Raw genomic sequence first — 6,400 nt, 5'->3', positions numbered from 1 at the left:
CGAAAAGGCCTCGTGTGTGTTGCAGCCCAACACCTCTCCAAAGTGGCCCAAAACCCACATAAACGCCCTCCATCATCTCGGTCGTTCGATCACGATCGCGTGGCCGCAAACCGTGCTCAATTTGGAGCCTCCTAGCTCCCTCTACCTATAAATATGTGCACCCCGTCCAAATCCCGGGTCAAATCCTAACCCCCTCCCCTCTCCTCGCGCCGCTGGACGAAAATCGCCGGCCGGACGTGTCCGACCTACGCCGCCGCCGCCACATGGCATCACGCCATTCACCCAGCCGCCTCCCTCCACCCCGGCCCGCCGAGCCCTGGGCGGGCCCCCGAGGCCCATCGCGCCGCCCGGCCTCCTCCTTCACCGCGCCGCCCCACGCCGCAGCAACCGCGCCGACGCCGTCTCGCCCGCCTCGTCGCCGGCCGCCGCTGCCACCTTCGCCGTGCGCCGCGCCGCCCGGCTCCCTCCACCCGCGCCGCCCTGCCGTGCCTCCACCGTCCTCGTCGCCCCTCGCCGCCTCGCGCCTCCCCGGCGAGCTCTCCGGCCGGATCCCGCTCCTTCGGCGTCCCTGACGACTCCGACCGCCGTCCTCGTCGACTCCGATGCGAACGGCGACAAACCTCGGAGACCGTGCCTAATCCAGATCTGGAACTTGAGGGTTGACCTAATTTTTCTCCCCAGTCCTATTACTTTTTAGCATATTTCATCATGCCATAACTTTGCATCCGTGGCTCCGTTTTAGGCGTGTAGCATATCAAATTGTTCGTCTCAACGAGTACTTCATTTCATTCCATTGCACCATGTTCATTTGAGTTCATCTTGATGCCATAAAATCTGTTGCAGGAGTGCAATGCAATGTTTGTTTCAGTTTCTTAGCAGAGTTTGGACATTTGTCATTTTTGCCATGTTTAATGTGTGCGTCCTATGATCTTGAGCCCTACATGTGTTTTCAAGTATGCCATGCCATCTTTACAGGGGTGTATGCCATGTATTTTTGTGATCTTTGTTGTGACTAGCACAAGCATGCAAAGTAGCTCTCGTGATGTTGCTGATTTCAGGGACTTAGAAATCTTCTAAGTCTTTTCCCTGATAATATCTTTATGCCATGTATTCTTGTTGCTACAGAGTGATCCATGCCTCTTTTGAGCATGTTCAGTAAGGATGATTTTGAGATATTGTTGTGCTCTATCCATCCATGTCTTTGTTTGCAATTATGGAGCACCCTAGCATGACTCAATCTTGCTCTACTTTTTCTATAAAATGTTCCTGACAGATTGTTTACGTGTTAAGCAATTTTGCCGAGGTTGTTGTATTTGATCCTTGCATGCTATGAGAGTGGTCTTGCCTTGGTTAGCTTATTCATCATGTCTAATTGCTAGGTGTACGCTTATTTTATCATGCAATGCCTTGTGGTGAGTGCATCGAACTCGTAGACATGCCTACGTGAATCTATTTTGCCATGTTCCAGTTTTCTGCTAAGTCTGAATCTGTTAACGAAAGTTGCTATGTTCACATGGTTGCCATTGTATTTTCTGATCCCTTTTGGCTTATGGTCAGTGAGGGAATTTTGTTGTATGCTTTTATTAGCTTCATGCCATGCCTTACTTTGCCATGATATGTTCCTATAGCATGCTATTATCTTGCTCTAAACATTGCTTCCTGATGTTAAATTCCTGGCATGTTATTTTCACTAAGTCTGTAACCTGATATCTTTTGCACTTTTGCCATGCTTGTTTGAACCTGCTATTGAGTGCATTAGCCATAGCTTAGTGTTCATATTTTGTCAAGCATCTTGAGTGGATCACTGCCATGTGCCTTGTTGCTATGTTAGGGGCAGTAGCTTGTTGTTCTTGATGCATTTAGATGGCCTCGTGCTGTTAATCGCAGCTTTGTGCCATTATTGTTTTGCTTGCCATTTGCAAACCATGCATCCGATTCCGGTGGTCTTTATATCGATTTCGACCGAAATCAACTCATCTTTCTAGTGGCACTCTTGGTTTTCCAAGTTGAGGCCAGGTTCAATCTTTCCTTTCCGAAGCATGCATATGCATCGCATATCACACCCCGCATATTATGCCATGTTTTGCATCATGTTGCTTGTGCATTGCACCGTGGTGGATTGTGTCTCCCTTTGCTTGTGTTCTCGATTTGGATAGAGCCGGGAGACGAGTACGTGATCGAGGAGCCCGTTGAGAACGTTTACGAGGATCAAGCTTACGTCAACTCGGAGAACTTTGCAGGCAAGATGACCATACCCTCGAAATCACTTCTATCTTTGCTTGCTAGATGCTCGTTCTATTGCTATGCCTATGCTACGATACCTACCACCATGCTTTACTATGCCTCCCATATTGCCATGTCAAATCTCTAACTCACCTTTTCCTAGCAAACCGTTGTTTGGCTATGTTACCGCTATGCTCAGCCCCTCTGATAGCGTTGCTAGTTGCAGGTGAAGATTGGAGTTTGTTCCTTGTTGGAACATGTTTATTTCTTGGGATATCATTATTATATCTTGTCTACTTTAATGCATCTATATACTTGGTAAAGGGTGGAAGGCTCGGCCTTATGCCTGGTGTTTTGTTCCACTCTTGCCGCCTTAGTTTCCATCATACCGGTGTTATGTTCCTTGATTTTGCGTTCCTTACATGGTTGGGTTATAATGGGAACCCCTTAACAGTTTGCCTTGAATAAAACTCCTCCAGCAAAGCCCAACCTTGGTTTTACCATTCGCCACCTAGCCTCTTTTTCCCTTGGGTTCCGTGGACTCAAGGGTCATCTTTATTTTAAACCCCCCTGGGCCAATGCTCCTCTGAGTGTTGGTCTGAACCGAGTAGACTGCGGGGCCACCTCGGGGCAACTTGAGGGTTGGTTTTACTTGTAGGATGTCTCATCCGAGTGTGCCCTGAGAACAAGATATGTGCAGCTCCTATCGGGATTTGTCGGCACATTCGGGCGGTTTTGCTGGTTTAGTTTTACCATTGTCGAGATGTCTTGTAACCGGGATTCTGAGTCTGATCGGGTTGTCTTGTGAGAAGGAATATCCTTCGTTGACTGTGAGAGCTTGTGATTGGCTAAGTTGGGACTCCCCTGCAGGGATTTGAACTTTCGAAAGCTGTGCCCGCGGTTATGGGTAGATGGGAATTTGTTAATGTCCGGTTGTAGAAAACCTGAAACTTAAACTTAATTAAAATGAATCAACAGCGTGTGTAGCCGTGATGGTCTCTTTTTGGCGGAGTCCGGGAAGAGAACACGGTCTCGTGTTATGCTTGAACGTAGACTGTTCTAGGATCACTTCTTGATCATAGTTTCTCGACCGTGCATTTCCTTCTCTCCTCGCTCTCATTTGCGTATGTTAGCCACCATATATGCTAGTGCTCGCTACAGCTCACCTCATACCTTTTACCTACCTATAAGCTTAAATAGTCTTGATCGCGAGGGTGTGAGATTGCTGAGTCCCCGTGACTCACAGATTACTTCCAAAACCAGATGCAGGGACCGATGTAACCATTCCAGGAGATTCGACTGAGCTCAAGTGGGAGTTCGATGAGGACTCAGGACGATACTACGTTTCCTTTTCCAGATGATCAGTAGTGGTGCCCAGTTGGGGCGATCGGGGACATTATGCATTTGGGGTTGTCTTTATTTTGGTTCCGTAGTCGGACCTTGATTGTATCTGGATGAATGTAATGATATATTCGTTGGGGAACGTAGTAATTTCAAAAAAATTCCTACGCACACGCAAGATCATGGTGATGCACAGCAACGAGGGGAGAGTATGATCTACGTACCCTTGTAGATCGCAACGGAAGCGTTGACACAACATAGAGGAAGTAGTCGTACGTCTTCTTCCTGATCCGACCGATCCAAGCACCGTTACCCGGCACCTCCGAGTTCTTAGCACACGTACAGCTCGATGACGATCCCCGAGCTCCGATCCAGCAAAGCGTTGGGGAAGACTTCCGTCAGCACGACGGCGTGGTGACGATCTTGATGTTCTACCGACGCAGGGCTTCGCCTAAGCACTACAACGATATGATCGAGGTGGAATATGGTGGCAGGGGGCACCGCACACGGCTAAGGAACGATCTCAATGATCAACTTGTGTGTCTATGGGGTGCCCCCTGCCCCCGTATATAAAGGAGTGGAGGAGGGGAGGGCCGTCCCTCTCTATGGCGCGCCCTAGGGGAGTCCTACTCCCACCGGGAGTAGGATTCCCCTTTTCCTAGTCCAACTAGGAGTCCTTCCATGTATTAGGAGTAGGAGTCAAGGCAAGGGAAAAGAGGAGAGAAGGAAGGAGGGGGCGCAGCCCTTCCCCCTAGTCCAATTCGGACTAGGCCTTGGGGGGCGCCCAACCTCTCCTATCTCTTTCCCCTAAAGCCCAATAAGGCCCATATACTCCCCGGCGAATTCCCGTAACTCTCCGGTACTCCGAAAAATACTCGGATCACTCGGAACCTTTCCGATGTCCGAATATAGTCGTCCAATATATCGATTTTTACGTCTCGACCATTTCGAGACTCCTCATCATGTCCCCGATCTCATCCGGGACTCCAAACTCCTTCGGTACATCAAAACTCATAAACTCATAATATAACTGTCATCGAAACGTTAAGCGTGCGGACCCTACGGTTCGAGAACAATGTAGACATGACCGAGACACGTCTCCGGTCAATAACCAATAGCGGGACCTGGATGCCCATATTGGCTCCTACATATTCTAAGAAGATCTTTATCGGTCAGACCGCATAACAACATACGTTATTCCTTTTGTCATCGGTATGTTACTTGCCCGAGATTCGATCGTCGGTATCCAATACCTAGTTCAATCTCGTTACCGGCAAGTCTCTTTACTCGTTCTGTAATACATCATTTCACAACTAACATATTAGTTGTAATGCTTGCAAGGCTTATGTGATGTGTATTACCGAGAGGGCCAAGAGATACCTCTCCGACAATCGGAGTGACAAAACCTAATCTCGAAATACGCCAACCCAACATGTACCATTGGAGACACCTGTAGTACTCCTTTATAATCACCCAGTTATGTTGTGACGTTTGGTAGTACCCAAAGTGTTCCTCCGGTAAACGGGAGTTGCATAATCTCATAGTTATAGGAACATGTATAAGTCATGAAGAAAGCAATAGCAACATACTAAACGATCGGGTGCTAAGCTAATGGAATGGGTCATGTCAATCAGATCATTCAACTAATGATGTGACCTCGTTAATCAAATAACAACTCATTGTTCATGGTTAGGAAACATAACCATCTTTGATTAACGAGCTAGTCAAGCAGAGGCATACTAGTGACACTTTGTTTGTCTATGTATTCACACATGTATTATGTTTCCGTTTAATACAATTCTAGCATGAATAATAAACATTTATCATGATTATAAGGAAATAAATAATAACTTTATTATTGCCTCTAGGGCATATTTCCTTCAGTCTCCCACTTGCACTAGAGTCAATAATCTAGATTACACTGTAATGATTCTAACACCCATGGAGCCTTGGTGCTGATCATGTTTTGCTCGTGGAAGAGGCTTAGTCAACGGGTCTGCAACATTCAGATCCGTATGTATCTTGCAAATCTCTATGTCTCCCACCTGGACTAGATCCCGGATGGAATTGAAGCGTCTCTTGATGTGTTTGGTCCTCTTGTGAAATCTGGATTCCTTTGCCAAGGCAATTGCACCAGTATTGTCACAAAAGATTTTCGTTGGACCCGATGCACTAGGTATGACACCTAGATCGGATATGAACTCCTTCATCCAGACTCCTTCGTTCGCTGCTTCCGAAGCAGCTATGTACTGTGCTTCACATGTAGATCCCGCTACGACGCTTTGTTTAGAACTGCACCAACTGACAGCTCCACCGTTCAATGTAAACACGTATCCGGTTTGCGATTTAGAATCGTCCGGATCAGTGTCAAAGCTTGCATCAACGTAACCTTTTACGGTGAGCTCTTTGTCACCTCCATATACAAGAAACATATCCTTAGTCCTTTTCAGGTATTTCAGGATGTTCTTGACCGCTGTCCAGTGATCCACTCCTGGATTACTTTGGTACCTCCCTGCTAAACTTATAGCAAGGCACACATCAGGTCTGGTACACAGCATTGCATACATGATAGAGCCTATGGCTGAAGCATAGGGAACATCTTTCATTTTCTCTCTATCTTCTGCAGTGGTCGGGCATTGAGTCTTACTCAACTTCACACCTTGTAGCACAGGCAAGAACCCTTTCTTTGCTTGATCCATTTTGAACTTCTTCAAAATCTTGTCAAGGTATGTGCTTTGTGAAAGTCCAATTAAGCGTCTTGATCTATCTCTATAGATCTTTATGCCTAATATGTAAGCAGCTTCACCGAGGTCTTTCATTCAAAAACTTTTATTCA

The sequence above is a fragment of the Triticum urartu genome, chromosome 2A, assembly GCF_056163025.1.
Source record: "Triticum urartu cultivar PI428250 chromosome 2A, HENAU_Tu73, whole genome shotgun sequence".
Taxonomy (NCBI): domain Eukaryota; kingdom Viridiplantae; phylum Streptophyta; class Magnoliopsida; order Poales; family Poaceae; genus Triticum; species Triticum urartu.
Note: the sequence above shows the minus strand (reverse complement) of the source record.